This window comes from Myotis lucifugus, unplaced genomic scaffold (genome assembly GCF_000147115.1).
Source record: "Myotis lucifugus unplaced genomic scaffold, Myoluc2.0 scaffold_1, whole genome shotgun sequence".
In the NCBI taxonomy this organism is placed as follows: Eukaryota; Metazoa; Chordata; class Mammalia; order Chiroptera; family Vespertilionidae; genus Myotis; species Myotis lucifugus.
In genome coordinates this window covers 15947133-15965324 of record NW_005871049.1, presented here as the reverse complement: position 1 = coordinate 15965324, position 18192 = coordinate 15947133, and the positions used below count along the sequence as shown (strand labels likewise).

The 18192-nt window shown below is 41.4% G+C and overlaps 1 protein-coding gene across 4 annotated transcripts in view; it reads left to right on the top strand.

The window, feature by feature from the left end:
• ZNF827 (zinc finger protein 827) overlaps positions 1-18192 on the top strand; it is a 162056-nt gene that overhangs the window by 2210 nt on the left and 141654 nt on the right. The window lies entirely within an intron of this gene.

The following is an 18192-nucleotide window of genomic DNA, read 5'->3' as shown; positions in this document are numbered from 1 at the left end:
CAAGGGCACTCGCGGGCAGCCCTCTCTGCAAACATTCCTCTTTTCTTTCCCCTTCCCGGTACGCTGGAGTCGGCGCACAGAGCTTGGGTTGTGCTTTTTCCCCCCTTCCTTTAAAAAAAAAAAATGCCCCTGTGCAGTCCTTTCTTCGCCTGCCCGCTAGAGGTTCTGAGGATAATATCACATATGTAATATATATGCACATAAAATCGCTCGCTAGCGGCGGCGTGTGTAGGGGAATTTCGTGCGAGGAAAGAGAAGGCGGTGGAGTCGGGGAGGGCGAGTTGGGAGGCTCTGCGCTGCGATTCACAGAAAACTCGCAGCAGTTGGTGGCAGAGTGTGTGCGTGCACATGGCCGGCCGGCCACAGTTCCTAGCTCTTTTGGGGGGAGTGAAGGGGTGCGGGGGGGGGGGGGAGGAGAGGAGGCAGGGCCTCCCGCGGGGTCGGGGAGGGGGGAGGCTTGCCCTGCTCGGACAAAATGGGCTTCAGTGCTCTCTGCGAACTTGCCCTTAGATGGCAACTTTGGGAGCTGATGAGTTTGTGTGCGAAAGCCCAGGGCGGTGAGGTTATTTGGTCACTTTCCTTTCTTCTCATCTGCTGCTTAAAAAAAAAATGTTGGCGAGGTTAGAGGCAGGGTAGGAGAGGAGAAGGGATTTATCTGTTTAGGCTGTGACGGAGATGGACCGCCTTCTCTCTGTTGTGTGCAGCGCGGTCGGGCAGCTGCAGCCTGCCCTGCTGGTGACCTTGACCCTGACCTCCTGCGACTACCCTTTCAGTCTGAGAGGAAATTCAGGCTCCATTTTAGCTCGTGTGCTTGGACCTCTTCTGCGCGCGGGTGCCTGGTGATTAAGTTATATTTTAAGAGTGGGCTCTCCCACCCTGTTCTCTAATTGAATACTGTTATGCACTAAAAAAAAAAAAAAAGAAAAGAAAGAAAGAAAGAAAGAAAGAAAGAAAAAAAAATCAACTCTTCTAGCCACATAAAGCTACTTGTACTGAAGTAAGAAGCAATTACCTTCGGAGATACTGTAAATGTCCCTCCAGTTTGTAAAGGGAAGCTAATTGGAGAAGCTTTTTCACTTACCTTTGCATTGAATGGATTTTTGTGGGTGTGTGCTGCTTGTTTAAACCATGGTTTACACATGTTTTATAAGCAATTTGCATTGGGACTAAGACACATTTCTGGGCAAATGGTGTATTTTGCAATTCAGACAGTAACCCAAGGCTTGCTAAGTGCCGATGAGTCTTGAAGAGACTTGCAGTTTGTGGAGAAGTAACAAATATTGACTTTGGTAAATAGTGTTAATTGGTATTTAATGTAGAAAATAATTGTAGTCCTAAAATCCTGGTTCTAAGGCTAAATCCTTTATTGTTTGCTTATGTGTGTGGAAGAAGGATTTTTCTTTTCCTGGAGAACTGTTTTGTTTCAAAGTTAAAATTTAGTTAGTCTGGGATCAAAGAAGTCATCCTAGGGTTTTAAGGAGTTATCTAAGGGCAGATTTAAAATTTGACCCTAGAAGGAGTGATGTGTGTGTAATTTGGAGGGTGGGGGAGGGTTGGAGGGGGAATGAGGTAGGAAAATTGCTTTTGAAACCCAAGAGCCCTTCTGAGGAAATGCAAAAGTGGTGAACAGCCACTGTTGATATAAGGTTTTAAGAATCTAGAGAACCTATAAACACACATTTAAGGAGTTCAAGTTAGAATACAAAGAAAAAAGAAACTTGTGAAATCAGAATCTCTAGAAAATTTGGAATACTTTCTACTTTATCCGAGGACCCCTGCCTTGTCTCTGCACCTCCCATACGTAATTGCTGCAAATAGACTCTTTCTCTGTGTGTTGAATCTATTTTCCTGTTACTAAATCTACACCAGCCAGGCGCAGTGTGGCTGTACAAAGGCCACTGTCCTCCTACTCCACAGCACAGACACCAGGGAACCTGGAAGTTCCACCCTCGAGTAGATTAGTCCTGGAAGTCCAGACTAGCACTTGGTATTATCTGATACCAAGTCTGGGGTGAGCCTCGGCCCCTGGCACCGAGTCCCAGCAATTCCCCAGGCTGGGCTTCGGCCTGCTAAGGTTTCCTAGCTCCTTCTGTTCAACTGAACACCCATGGGACTGTTCAGAACTGAATTAGCTTTGGGGATGGGCGAGCCTTTAACCTGACACTAGTAACCTAAGCGTTAGGTTTCTGATTTAAAATTCTACACAGTCATTTCCTTCTGGGCCTCTGAAGAGACAGAGAGAGAGAGAGAGAGAGAGAGAGAGAGAGAGAGAGAGAGAGAGTTATATGAGCCTCTTACATAGGCAGAAAAACAAAAAGTCCTGTCCTATAGAGTTGAATGATGATCCGACTGGCTACAAATGAAAAAGAAGTTATACACTAGCTTTTGGAGGTGACCCCCCCACAAAGGTTGTTAAACCTAAATTATTTTGGGGAAGTGGCTTTAAAAAGCCTTTATTTCTTGGCCTAGAGTGGTCATTATCATTTTGGGATTTCACTGTGACTCTGCTGCTGCTGTTGATGGCCCTTTTATCCTTTTATAAAAGTTCTTTCCATTCACAAGGTCCAATACCGTGTCCAAAAAATATCCTAGAGGTCCTTGGAGCTATACCATGTGCTTATCTTTCGCAGAATCCCGAACCGCATAGCTTAAAAATGTCAGCCTGAGAAAGAGGAACAGAGAGAAACTGATACTGTCTGTGACTGTTGGCCAGGCTGGGGCTCAGTACATTACACTGGGGATCACAAACTGAGGGAAAGGGTAAGGAAGGGCTTTCTCCTGTGTTGGTTGCATCTGTAAATCCTTTTTCCATGGATGCCATCTGCACTTGCAAGTTTTCCTCATTGGCTTCAACTTATCAGAAACGTGAATGAGTTTACATCCTATTCTATTTACCACTGGAAATCGGCCTGATGCCGTGCTCAAGGGACGCACAAAGGAAAAGTGAATAAAACGGTTGTTTTGTTAGTCTAGTATTTTCATTGTTTACTCTGCTGTGGGTCAAGACCTGAACAGGTTATTGTGCTCTTCATTAACAAAACTTTTAAAATTCTCCCTTGCTTTCTAGTAAAATTTGGAAAGCAAAATGACTGGCAAGCAACCGGATCCCTTGTTTTTATATTTTTAGGAGTCTTTATATGTCTGATGGAAGAGAAAGGTAGAAAACCTAACTCTTTTTTCTACTTATTCTTATTAATTTTTTTCAGCGTGGAGGCCATACCTTATAACTATGACAGGAACCACAGGGAAAATCGTCAAATCTGAAGTAGTAAAGTATTTCACTGCTCCTGTCAGCCAGAGCTAATGATTCTGAGGTGCCTCGTAGCAGGCTGAGTTGATACTGGGCAATAATGGCTATTTGTTCTCCTAAAAAGAAATCCATATATTCCTAATACAGTAAGTAGGGTCCACTGAGCTTTCCTGTTAAAATAAGAAAGATAGCTCAAAATCACATTCCTTCTAATGCTTCAAAATAGTTTCTAATAAAAAAATTGATTTTTAATTTATCTACGTGCTGCCATCTCGCCCTGGGGATGACACGGCTGCTGTGCGGTGACAAGCCTCCCGCACAAAGTGTTAATAAATCATGCTGGAGAAATAGGAACTGGACAGCTTTCGGCCAGGGTTAGAGCTCGCTGTGCATTTGGAGTTTTAGAGTCTTTGAATGGCCTCTATTAGGAGAGTTCCAAGAGAGGTGTGGAAAATCGCTGTCTTTCGAGGCTTATAAAACTAGATGGACAAAGGCCGTGGAAACACCCAAGGGATGGTGTTGTGTTGGAGTAACCAGGCAGGCTTCTCCTGGGGTCAAAAGTTGGCTTAGAATACAAGGAGTCCTATTAATGTCAAAATGTTCTCGTAGGAAAGATTGGATTCGAAATGTATGGTGCCCGGCTAGGTTGCTAAACTCGCTTATTTACTCATCCCAGTAGTGTGGGTTCAGATCCTGTCCGAATGAGTTTAGTTTCACCAAAGAGAAAAACTCATCGAGTATCACTGACTCTGGTCATTTATATGCAAAGTGGTGTCTTTGGACTCAAAAGATGCCAAGGTGTGAAGGAAATGATGGCAGAACCCAAACAGCCCCGGTGGACAAAGCTGCCTTGGTTTCTGTGACCGGTCCGTAATGCATCTGAGAAAGCTAAGGAAAGGGCAGCATCTTCCTGAGGGTAAGGTAACGCAGTGCATCACAGCTTTTCTTGCTGAAGTTGCCTCCTCCTGCCTCTGTTCTTTAGAAATCACTGCTGGTGCATTAGGAGAGGAGGACAGAAACACAGACACCGAGCTGGAGCTGATCGCTCCATTCTGAGGGATGCATTAGTCATTCTCTATAATTTCATCAGACTGATCCCAGAACAAGATAATGAGAGTGTGACCTACAAAATAGGACTTTTGGGGGGCGTTACAGGCTTTCTAGCGTAAGGTTTTACAAGACCATGGGCTTTGTGGTGAAAGAATAGATTTTGAGATTTCTCTTATCGGAAACAAATCCAGATCAGGCCTAGTTATGGCAAGGACATGTGGCTAGCTCCCCCCCCTTCCCCCATCAGATTTCATTACTATTCTGGCTTAATTAAGGTGCTCTAGAATCACATTTTAGAGATATAGATAGAAATGAAGGTACTTGGTCTGGTTTTGATGCATTCTTTTGTTTCTTCCTTTGCTAGGTGTAGCTCAGTAAGTCATACCATCTAGTAGGACCAAGTGTACAAATACTTTATGGTTCGTCGTAGCTGAAATTTCTTTTGTCATGTTTCATAAGAAATAATGTACAAAGCACAGACCTTAGAAATTGCTAAGATGATTTGGTGGGCTGAAGTTTCTAGCTGCCTTCCCCTTCGGCTTAGGAGCAAGTTTTGCATTTCTATCCTCTGTCTGTAAATTACATTTTTATGATATGCGAGAATAGTGTATGACTAGGTGCCGAAGCAAGGGCCTCTCAGATGACTCTTCTCATTCCCCAGGGACCGACCTTGGGACAGAATTGCTGTAGCTACAAGGTGGTTTCATAAATTAAAATCAGACTTTAGCTGCATGGGTGCAGATTGCTGTTTATTTGCTCAAAGTCAGCTTCACTGCGTATACTCACAGACACACACAGAGGCTGCACTGTAGCTAATTTTATAAAGTGTGCAGTGATCCACGCCCACGGTGTGAGATCAGCATGTGGCCTGTAGCAACTCCGCTTTTCACAGGCTGACCCAGGGTTCTGTTAAATGCAGCAGACTCCGTGTGCCTAAAAAGGATATTGTTTCCAGCCGTCCATTCCCTTCTTATGAAAAAACACCCTCCACCACTCAAGTTCTGTTTCTAGAGTTCTGAAATGACTAAGGCGTAGGTACTCTTTGCTTCTGTTTTTAAAGAAAGTCCCAGTTCAGCCCAGTGCTAGCTACCAGCAAGGAAGAAATGCAGGGGCCTTCTCCGAGGCTTGGGCCTGAAAAAGCTGACCCTAAAATGATACCTATCTCTCTTTCTGGCAATTTCTACATGGTTCAGGAAAGTTGTTAGAACCCCTTAGAAGTGTGCAGTGAAGGAAAAAAAGGCCAGGAGTGAGAGAGATGGGATCTCAGGGTGAGCTACTTTGCGTGCTCTGGAGAAGCTGGCCTTCTGGAGGGACCAGAGAGGGCCGGGGGAATGGACTTTTACATGATCAGCAGCACTCTGCTTCTCTGGGATTTCAAAACAAGCTACTGTACCTGTGTAGGGGATAGATTCTTCTAACATTATATCAGTGGTTCTCAACCTTCCCAATGCCGCGACCCTTTAATACAGTTCCTCATGTTGTGATGACCCCAATTTCATTGTTACAAATTGAACGTAATTAAAGCATAGTGATTAATCACAAAAACAATATGTAATTATATATGTGTTTTCTGATGGTCTTAGGCGACCCCTGTGAAAGGGTCGTTCGACCCCCAAAGGGGTCGCGGACCACAGGTTGAGAACCGCTGCATTATATAGTGCTAGGGTCCTAGGTTGTCTGCTGGTGGATTTTAGAAAGCTTTTGTTTTGCAGCGGGAGAGAGAAAATATAATGTGACTTCACCCTCTTTTCACTGTGTCTGCTGTATATGGTCCCACTTAAGTAAAACCAGAGACTCACATGCTTTTTAAATGCACAGTGTGGTGGTCCAGTGGATGGACTCCGGAGCCAGGCTGTTCAGATCCCAGCTCTGCCCCTAACTAACGGTGTGACTTTGGGCAAATTACTTAGCTTCCTTGTCCTCTGTTTTCCTCATCTTTCAATAGTTCCTATATCATGGGGTTATTGCAAGGATTGATCGGATACTTATATAAATATCAATATTATGTTCACATACAAACCATGCCTAATTGGTGCCTGCTGCATTGAAGGAGCTCAAGAAGAAGGAGCTATTATTAAGTATATGAACTAGGTTTCTATTGGCTTAGATTGTGATTAGATTACAGTCATTTCTGACCCAGACCTTTTTGGTGACTTCTGGGTTTTTGATTTTTTTCATTTTCCATATATCTAATTAGGGTGATGAGGAATAATATGGTCTGGTAAAATTCTTTTATAGGCTGTTATAATAGGGCTTGACTAATACTTGTTTCATAGGCCAGCAGTATTACATTAGGCTTTTACTATCAGAACGGGTTCCTGTGTGTATATGATTTGACCTGAATTGTACCTAAATTGTATAATAATCATGCGAATTATGACTGAGTTTCCTGTAAAGTGAGGGTAGTGAATCCATGTTCACAGTCTTACAGTGAGATTCAAATGAGAGACTAGGTGATTAATAAATGTTTATTCATTTACTTAACAGTCAGTCCACTGACTAAAATTACCGGGGGGAAATTTATATTGGTTTTTCCATGTGTTGTATAGATAACAGTTGAAATTTTGCATGAAAGGAAAAAAGGCATGGTGTGCTGTTTCTAACTTAGAAAACCAATCCAAGAGAACACATTCAATGAAGGGTTGAGAGGTGTGTGTATGTGTGAGTTTGTGTGTGTGAGATAGATCATATCAGCGGTCACTAGCTCGTGGCCTGTGAATGTATGTTGAAAAGCTTGAGACAACATTTGGAAATGGGCAGTTTCACATAAAAATAAAAATTTTAGCTTCTTTAGAAAACTTGGAAGAGCCAGCAGCAGTGGGCCCACCTCCCCACATGGCAGCAATCTGCTGTCGTCAGTGGCGGCTGTCTCCCTTCCCCGGGCATGTGTTCGTCAGTCTGCCACAGTTCCTACCCCTCTGCCGCCTGTCCCCATCTGCACGTACACCTGCCCGTCTCCCTTGTGTATCTTACCTTCTGGCCTCGGCAGGCATTTGGATTAGAAACTGCCTTACATCCCCCAATATTCTGTATTTTTTAATTCATCACCAAGGCTAAGGCATTGTAAACCACATTCTGTGGCTGTACCAAGAAGCAGTAAGTACATGGGATTAAGATCCTGGTACCAGGTGCATGAGTTACATCCTGGCTGCACCACATTTTAGCCGTGACCTTAGCAAGTTACTGCAGTTCGCTGCCTGTTTCTCATCTGTAAAATGGGGAAGCATTGTAGGTTGTATCGCAACTATGTGAGTTTATACATAAAGATATTTATATTGTACTCGTGCCTGGCACAAAATATGTGTGCAATAAGTGCCGGCCACATTGATACACACGAGGTGTGAATTCATTTCAACTAAGGCTGTCACTAGGATTGCTTTAATGGCACTGTGTGATTAATCACAGACAATTATTGCTTCCTATCAGTTTCTGATCATCGTCAGCCCAACCCAGTGGTTCTCAACCCTGACTGCACATTAGAATCACCTGGGAGATTTAAAAAATGTAAACACCCCCAGAGATTTAAATTTAATTAGCCCAAAGTGGAGCCTGGGTATGGGCATTCTTTTAAAGCTCCCCGGGTGATCCTAATGGATAGTCAGGGCTGAGGACTCCTGAACACATGTCTGAGGACTCCCAGATTACCCACACTCCAGCCAAAAATAAAGACGTAAGGTTGAGCCTGGGCCGCTTATTAACAATAATTTGTTAGACTCTTAAAATCCTAAAAATAGCTCATGGACCTGAATAATTGACTCCCGATTGGAAACCAGAGGCTTAGGGAAGGACTAGCACTAGTCATGAGACACAGCTTCCAGTCTGGTCTGTCCCCCTCTCCCACCACAAACATTAGAGTTTCTCACTAGCTTTGTGACCTTGGGCAAGTCACTTCACCTCTCTGTGCTGATGTAGTGCCATGTTGTAAAATGGATAATAGTATATTAACCACATTCTGTATTTGTATTATGCTTCATTGTTCACAAAGCATTTTCACTAATATTATTTGTCTATGAGGCAGACAGGGAAGGGCTCCTCTAACCAATTGGACAGAAGTAAAAATTGAGCCCGTGGCACCAGTGTCAGCGCTGTCAAGGACTGGAGGGACCATCTCTTGAGGCCCATTGCATCTCTGAGGTCTGTGAAATCTTCATGGGGTCCCGCAACCTGAGGGACATGCCTTCCCCAGTTGCACTTCCTCTTGGAGACCCTCCAGTGTACGGGAGGACCCCTTAGGTGCTGATGGAACACACTGCTCTGATTCACAAAAACTTATGACATTTCTTCCTCAGAGATTGATTTTGACTTCAGACTAAGCAGAGGGCAAGAGAATAGAGTCACATGCAATGACACTGTCCGGGGTCTGAATTCTGTGCTCCATATGGAGAATACTGCCTTGGTGTAATGGCCTGGAATTATGAGTTGTTTTCTGATCTGTGCTTGTTTGGCCCTATTTGTTAACCCAACAGCCCTCTAGATCGTGAAGCACAGCTGTATTTGGGAGGGAGCAAAGTGTGAGACACCTTCTGCTTTAGGAGATATTCCTGAAACGTGCATTCTGATTTCTCCCTTCGAGGGGAAAGCAGACCTCAAATAATAACTGACTGGGTTTTAATCTGACCTTAAGAAAGAGGGAAATCAAATTATATCAAGTTTCTTTCTGACATTTATAGGAAGAGAGAAATTTCATAATCTAGAAGTAGGGTTTGGGTTGGCTAGACTCCTTGATCATAGTTTCGAGTGCTGTATACCAGTGACTACTTGAATACTTGTTGATAGGTGAGGAAATATATACAAAAGAAAATAAATAAATACAAGTATTTAAATATGAGTTAAGTGTACTTCATAAGGCTGAAGCCATACAAATCACAGGTATTTATTTGGTTTATTAGTTTATTTTAAAAAATCTATATTGGCTTTTTAATGAAAAAAGCAGTACCTGCTTCGTATAAATAATGAAAGCTAGGTAGGAATGTTTAAAGTAAAATGGGAAATATCCCAGAGATAACCACTACACATCAGAAGGCAACATTTAAAATTCAACTTTTATTTGAAGAATGGATGCAGTTTAGTAGAGCTGGATGAGTTAACTAAATTCAAAACAAAGTCTTGTAAACTGATTGGATCACATGTGTAATACTGAAGCCCAGACTGGGTGTCCTGATTTAAAGGGGGAAATTGATAAAGTACTCATCAGAAGGGAGGCAACTAGAATGTGTGGGCTCTTGAAATCATATGAGGAATCAATTATTGAGGCAATTGGGAGTGCTAAATTTGAAGATAAGCATTAGAGTGGAGAAAAACCATGCATAGCAACTACACTTAAATATATGAAGTTCTATCAAGTGAAAAAGGGGAGAAACTTACTCTGAATTGTTCATTCTAAATTCTCAGCTTGTAACCGATAACTGATACTTGACTGATTCATTGATTCATTCATGCAGCAGTAACAGAGTGCTTCTGTGCCAGGGACTAAGGGTCTGTAGAGCTGAAGTGAGCATAGTCCTTGCTCTCAAGGAGCTCAGAGACAAGTGGGTGGAAAAAGAGATGGAAACAAACAATTAAAATTCAGCTTCAAAAGCATTTTCATCGATTTATAAATGCTGATCAGAAAACAGAGATTAGGACCAATACAGTAGAAGTTATAGAGAAGACAACTTTGATTTCTTAAGTCAAGGCCTGTCTAATAAATAAAATGCTCCCAAATGAAACAGAAGATCTGGTGTTCACTAAGAAGCTGGCTCAACCACCTGCCAAGGGTGATTTTTCTAAGGACTTCAAGTAATGACTGGTGGGATGGGGAGGAGAAATGTTGAATTCTAAAGTTGTTTAATATTATGAAAAAGAATTCAATAAAGCAAATGTTGCTTTTCTTGGGTTTTATTATAAAATGGGAAATCTCTTCCTACAGCAGGGGAACACTTACCTCAATAGAATGAATTGAAAGCCTTTTGAGAATAAGTGTGTATGTCAACCCTCATGGTGTCACGGTTAGAGCAGTGAAGATTTGATTGGCTGAGAGTTGTAGCTTTACTTGGTGCTCATTCATTAAGAAAAAGTTTTGAGGATGCAGCCTCTGCTGACTGTTCTTTCAAATGTTGACACAGAACAATCACAGAGGATAAGTACAAATCAATATGCCAACAAGGACAATATAATAGGAATCAGCTGTGTAAATGTGCGAGGCAACTCGGATTAAGAGTAATGGGTAATAGGTTCTTGGAGAGGAGTGATACTTAAAGCATCCCCAAGGAAATGATGGATTTAGATCCCGAGAAGAGAGGGGAGAAGATTCCAAACAGAAGAAATGGCTTTAGCCAGAAGAGGTTGAAATAGACCAAAAGTATGCAGGAGACACTAAGAGAGAAACTTTATGGAACCAGAGGACTCATATTGGTAATGTAAGGATAGGAGGTAGGAAAAATATAGTAGGAGCTGGCTCTGGTGATAAGAGATTATGATGGCTAAATTTAGTGGTTTGGATACAACACAAAATTATCTGTGAAATGTGGTAGTTTCTGTCCTTGTGATAAAAATATAAAATAGAGGATGAAGGGAGAAATGGCATTTTTAAGTAGGGAGGGCTGTTGAAAAACCAGGCCAGATGGATGGCAGTAGATACAACCTCCACAGTGTCCGTGGAAGAGAACTGCCCGAGTGATGGGCTTCTCTGAGGCCAGTGCTGCAGACCCTCTGCAGACCCTCTGCCCGAGCTTGCCCCCCCCCCCGTTGGCCCTTCCTCACCTATTTGGGTTCCGTTGGCAAGGAAAGCCCCCTTTGAAGGTTGTAAAGTATACATTATTTACAAAAAATAATGTAGCTGACATTCATACACATAAAATGAAACATAATGGTCAATGCAACATCTGTAAACGTATCGCCCAATCTAAAAAATTCCAACACAATCAAACTTCTCCTGTACTCTTCCGCTACCTGTTCCCATTTTCTTCAATTTTCTGTTTATTGTTTCCATTGCTTTTTCTCAATAGCTTTATTATATTTAGTTTGGCTTGTCTTTGAAATTTATAAGATTGGTAGCATACAGCATGCATTCTGCACCTTGGTTTTTCATGCGACTTATCTTTGTGGGATTTGTCCATGTTCATGCATGTGGCTATGGTGTATGCATTTCCACTGCTCTCTAGTATTGTACTGTACAAATATACCACATTGATGTGTGGTTTGTTTCCCTTTTTTTGCTGTCAGGAACGGTGTTGCTATAAACATGCACATACATATCACTTTGGCCTGAGGGTAAATTTCTCTGACCCTAGTTCTCAAACGTCTTGATCTTAGGGCCTCCTAAAAGTTAGTGAGGACTGCAAAGAGCTTTTTTGTATATGCATTGTACCTGTATATAACAAATTAGAGGTTATAACTAAGAAATTAAATATTTTTATTATTAAAATAATTATTATAAACTATTTAATGTTAACTATAAATAGCATATTTTTATTTAAAAATTTCATTTTTTAAAAAAGTATTTAGTGAGAAGAGTAGCATTATTTTATATTTTTGCAAATGTCTTGGATGTCTGACTTAATAGAAGATAACTAGATTCTCATCTCTGCTGCTGCATTTAATCGTGACTTATTGTTTTGGATGGGGTATATGAAGAAAATCCGGCTTCACATAGGTATGTAATAGCCTTTTCAGATAATTATGGCTATTCTTTGATCCTGTGCCACTGTGTCAAGACTCAAAAAAGAGGTAGCTTCATAAAGTTAGTTGTAATATGAAATATGAAATGACTTCAGTGAACTTTTTGTATTCCGTTACATTAAAAACTACTGGTCTATCTTGACTTCGAATGGATCATCATACATTGGTCATTTGAAATATATTGGTTCACTGAGTTATGTAGACCTACAAAATGTTGACATATTTCATTACACAATGTAAAAAAATTTATTAACATCAACACTGATCTTACTTGAAAAGTCTGTATGGGGAAGCTGTCAAGTTCACAGTGCAGGATATGGGTTTTCCAAAATTTAATTCATGCTAGAAAGATTGAATTTTGTCATTGGCTGCAAATACTGTCCATTTTTCCTTCAAGTTTCAGCCTTACTTTATTCATTTCCGAAAAATAGTCTGCCAAATACCCAAATTTGAATGACCATAGTTTGTCAGTTATTCTTTCAATTAAAAGTGATATTTTATGAAAAAAGTGGCAAGGTCAGCTCCCAACTCAACTCTCATTACCACCAGGCTTCAGTCATGGCAGAAGTGCTTTATGCATACATTTCATTACATCACACAATATGGAAAGGATGCTTACTCAAGAGTCAGTCTTTAATAAAATTAATAATTTTTACTGCTGCTTCCTCAAAGACATTATTAAATGAAACTGGTCAGGTTATTTTGTTTTGTGTGTGTGTGTTTACTCTGGGTATGTGGTGGTAGAGAACACAATGATTACCAGTATGATTTGGTGCAACCACCTTAATTCGAGCTAAGGTGTCAGCATTTTACCCACCATTGCTTTGGCATCATCAATGTAAATGTCAAAGAGTGAAAAGGACAAATAACATCTTGATGTTAATATGTTTTGATCTTGTGGCTTCCTGTGGTCCATAGGGGTCCACAGACCACACTTTGAGAAACAGTTAACCTGTCTATGTAGGAATGGAAATGTCAAGTCTCTATATTTGTATTTCTTCAGTTTTACTTGATAATATTATAATACACCACATTGTGAATATTTTCACTGAAGAACCCAAAAGGAGAAGAGAACTCTGAAGACAGGAACCCTTAACCTCACCAGGGGTTTCCGCTTCTGTGAGGTTTCTTTGAAGAAGTCTTTTTCTGTCTGTAAATTAGGATGAAAATGTGCATTTTACTCTATATCTGTTTTAAAATACAAGTCATGTTTTAAAATAAGCTCATCAGTTAAATTGCTTTTCTTCTCCACAAACATGTGTGTGACCCTGTTGGTCTGTAAAGATGTGCCATGTTTATCCTATGTTCCCCAGTCCCCTGGTTAGAGGAGAGAGTCCAGCATGGTTTATCTTGGAGAGTGCATAGTTGCATATAAGAGATGGTTGCAGTTTTCAGGCCTGGCAAGCCAAGAGTATTCCCGGTCCTCTGTGTTCTCTTGCTGGGTTGCTTGCTATTCTCACCAGCCATTAACCCCCTCACCCAAGACAGAAACCTGGGCACAATCCTAGATGCCGTCCTCTTCCTTTCCTCCCATGTCAAATTGATCACCGAGTTTGTGTGGTTCTACTTCCAGAATGTCTCTAGAATTCACTGTGCCCACTCCCTAACACCGCTTTAGTTTTTGCTATTATTTTCTCCCATAAAAATTGAGGTGTTTTTTTGTTTTTTGTTTTTTTGCCTCAGTCTCACCTCCCTCCCCATTCTCCTCCCACTGGGCCTCTGTAATCCAGTCTTCACAGTAGTCTTTCTAAAACACTCATGTAATCCAGATAATCCTTATTTAGGATCTTTTAAACATGTCTTAAAAGGATAAAGTTTGCTATTCTTAGAAAAATATAGAAGGATACTTCATCATCTGAGCCCCCTTTCTTCAGCCCTTCCATACATTCTTTATTTCATTCATATTGAATGATCTGTTTTGCAAGCCACCATGCCTATATTCTTTTCTCTATTTCTGGGATGCCTTTAACCCATCTGATTTGCCTGATAACCTTCTACTTATCCTTCAACACTCAGTTCTCTGAGAAGCCTTCCTGCTTCCCCTCCTCGCTTACCATTGTGCCTCTTACTGGGCAGCATTAGCCATCCCCTCCCTAGTTCCCATAGGTTGCTCATAACACCTCCCATGCTGCATTAAAAATGACTCATTCATCTGTGTCCTCATTGACTGTGAACTTTTTAAGGGTGTGAACTATTTCTCACTCGTTTTTGTATATTCTTGCACATAACAGTACCTGGTGTATAAGAGATGGCCAGTAAATATTGTGAAATAAATGGAAGGAGAAGTTAAGAACAGATCACAGGTGTTCCATAAACATTGTTGAAGAAATGAATGAATGCAATTAAGAATAGGTCACAGAATCAAAGACTTAGGAGGTAGACCCTAAACACTGTTGAATGAATGAATGAATGAAGTTAAAAATGGGTCACAGAATTAGGAGGTTTTAGGGGTAGAAAAGATTTTGGAGAACATCTCCTGCTGTCTTCCTCTGTCAGAAATGAGAACACGGTTTGCCTAACTTGTACAACTGGGCTGGGTAGGGATGATGAATGGTGCCAAAGACATTCACTTGGATGTGGCCTAGAGATGACTGGAGAAAGTCATGTGCTCCTGGCGGAGACTTGCCGAGAAGAGCAGAGGCCATGGCCTCCACCACAGGGGGATACCACAGTCTCAGTGCGAGAGAACTTCTGTGGTTGGAAGTCTGTGGCACATTCCAGACTGTAGAGCTTCCCCTCGGCTATTGGCTGTTGCTCTCTCTCTGTCCTCAAACTGTGCCAAGACTGTAAGATTTTCCTGATGACTGGGCATATTCCACATCTGGATTCCATGGTCATAACAGCTAGAAGTTTCCTGTCCTCTTTGGTTGAGGTGATTATGATATAGAGCTGGGTAGCAATAGCAGCAATTTTGAGGTAAGCCCTCCTACTTAAAGTATTCTTTCATCTGAGATTTCTAGGTGCCTGGGAGGGAGGGAAAGGGGAAACTATTTACTAAGTGCTAACTCTGTGTGAGGTGCTTTGCATACATAATTCTGATTTTGCCTTCACAATTACCCTGTGAAATTGCAGGTATCAGCATCCTATTCTATAAAGAAGAGAAAGGCTTTGAGATGTCAGCTGGGTCTTTGGGGAGGCAGAGTAGGGTTTGAGTGGGAGTGTCTGGTGCTGAAACTTCTTATTTTATCGAATTGGGAAGTTCTTGAAGTTGCCTATATTGCATGTACTTAAACGGAGAAGAATCTGTACTTTTCTAGTTTATGTGGCCCGTGCTTTGTAGTTGACGGTTGTTTTGCCATCTCTGCAGGACCACCTGTGGATGGGAGAAGGAGCAGGTGTTATGACCTGACCGTACTTTATGGATGAGGGATCCATAAATGGGGGCAGAGTGTTCCACATCTGTCTGGTTCATTGCTGTCTTCCTAACTCCCATTCTGTGGGTGCGTATTTAGCAGGCTCTCCGGTTTTTGTTAAATAAACACCAGGACTTCTGTAGTTGGTAAGTTCCAAATTCAGACTAGAACCCAGATCTCCGAGTCTCAGCGCAGGGCTCCTTCCACTGTGAAACCATCCTGCTTTCCCCACAGCTCTAACCTGAGAGGGGCAAGAATGAACTCTCTGTCATTAGCAGAGGTGGGGCTTGGGAACTCTGACATGCTTATCTGGTAGCTTTCTACACATCTAAATGGCCTCCAGAAAAACGTATTTCTTGCTTTTGTTTCTCTTCCCTTAAATATTTCAATATAGGATTTTAAATCATTTCCTATTTCCCTGACACTTCCCAATAAAATGATTGCAAAGAGATCAATAATCCAATACTGGATTTGTAGAGAGTTAGCACCAGAAGAATTTCTGCAGTCATCTCATACAGTATTTTTCAAAATTTAAACTAAACTAAAATAAATAGTGGAAGCCTTGCCTTTATGGGGAGCTCCAATATGTAGACAAGGTCCAAGCCGCTGTGCTGATGAGGTGTGCGCTAGGGTGGGAGGTAGGGATGGATGTATAGAGCCACGCGGGCTCCTTGAGGTTTGTTTTGTAAATCACCCATCTGTTCTAACACTTCATTGTGTAGGTCAAGAAACAGAGGCACCAAGGTGCTTAGGACTCACACAAGTGACTGGACTAAGAAGGTGATGATGAGACTTGTTGCCATATATCTGAATTTCCAATACTGTTTTAAAGCACCATTCTGCTTTTATTACAAAGAAAAGCACCTATTCTTTAGAGCAGGGGTCAGCAAACTATGGCCTGTTTTTGTGCAGCCCCTTGAGCTTAGAATGGTTTTAACATTTTCCCAAGGTTTTTTTTTTAAAGCAACAAAAACAACAACCAAAGAACAAAGAATATGGGACAGAGACTGTATGTGCCCCACAAAGCCTAAAATATTTACTATCTAGCCATTCACAGAAAAAGACTGCTGACCCTGCTTTAAGGGCACACCTCTGCTGATAGCACCGTGAAACACCCAAAGAATTTTACTTTCTCCAAGGAATTTCAAAACACATATGTTTACAGCTAAGCCTGAGAAATTGAGCACATTTATATCAAAATTGTATTCCTCAAATGAACTTCTTTAAATTGCCCAATACGTTTGCATCCTCCTTGTCCAGTACACGTTTTTGGTGGAGGATAGGCTAGTCGGCTAAGTTCTTACACTGTGTGGCAGACGTGGCTGCGGAGAACTGCAGACAGTTCTGTAAGGTGGAAAGGAAGTGGTGTGCTTGTTCAAGTACAGCATCAGGGCATTCGCTAGACCCAAAAGTTAGGAAGAGGAACTGATGTACCAATAATATAAGAGGTCACTCCCAAGAAATGGCTGTGGTCACTTTGGGGCATACATATGCAATGCCAGAGGGACTTTTTATCTTTTTGAACATTTACCTTGGGGTTGGGCTTTCACCTGAAGCAGCAGTAGAGCAATTGCTTAGCCCACCCTCGTCCTGACCACTCAATGTGCTTCCAGAAGCATCGAGCTTTGTTGGACAGTGGAATGGCTGCTTCTCCGGAACATCGCTCTTGATGACAGACCACTAGAAAACAGAGCCAGATTTCAGGGTACCCTGGCCCTTGGAAGGAGACAACCAATCAGAATACATTTGACCACTTGATAGCAGCCCTGGCGCAAAGCCTGGTCAGAGTAAAGGTTAACATTGTTGGCCTAAATCACTGTTTGAAGTTAACTTTGAATTAGGGTTGTCCTCGTAATCGGTGTCCTTTGGTGTCACAGATGCTTGTACATAACCAAAAAAACTTATACAGTTCCAAAGCACCAATATCCTTCCCCGAATATGTGGGGGTGGGGAGCTTTTCCTCTGCAGCTTTTGTTTTATATGTATTTAATCACTAAATAAAAGGCAATTTCATCTCCTCTCCCATGCCAAAACTCTTATCCCCCAGGGCACTTTGCTTTCTGGATATACACGTATTTTTAGTAAATAAAGGACTCACTGTGTGAAATTTTCCATTGGCAGCTGAATGATGATGACCACGAAGTGTTTCATTACAAGGTGCATGATGTCAGTGGTTGGTAATTGTGCCCAGGAAGGAATGTCTCATTTTATGCATACTCTACGCTTTCAATAAGTAGCCATTTTTCTCCCGATAGCATGCTGTTCGTAGACTACAGAATGCGTTATTATGTTATTAGAGCTTTTTGTTGTTGTTGTTAAGTTCTTTTTTGATCTATTAAGCATTTCCTGGTGATTTCAGTAGCTTGGTAATTTATCGTTCATCTTATAACAGGTATTGGTAATGGTGGGATGAAAACATTTATACAAGAGGAAATAAAAGTCAAGGAAGCAGATAATCGACCGATTTATCAGCCTTAGCAGACTATTTTTTCTGATAACGCCATGGTGGCCATGGTAAATTTACTTCTGATTGCTTGAGGGGACAGATTCTATATGCTTTTTGTTACATGGAGGTGCATGAAAGGGTGAGGGAGCAAGTGCTCAATCCGTGGATTAACCAGCAGTTTGGTCTCTAGATTTAGGCCAGTGGGTTCGTGCTATATATTGAACCATCCCTTTCTTATTAATTTGCTACAACATATGTGGTGATGAATATATATATATATATATATATATATATTTTTGTTTGGAGATTTTTAAGTAGCTCTAGTAAAAGAATATCTTGCTTAACATCTTTTTCAAAGTCTTTTATTCAAGAAAAATTTGGCTAAAGTTTAGAGATGGGCAAAAATAACCTATTCGTCAGCTCATCATCCTTCC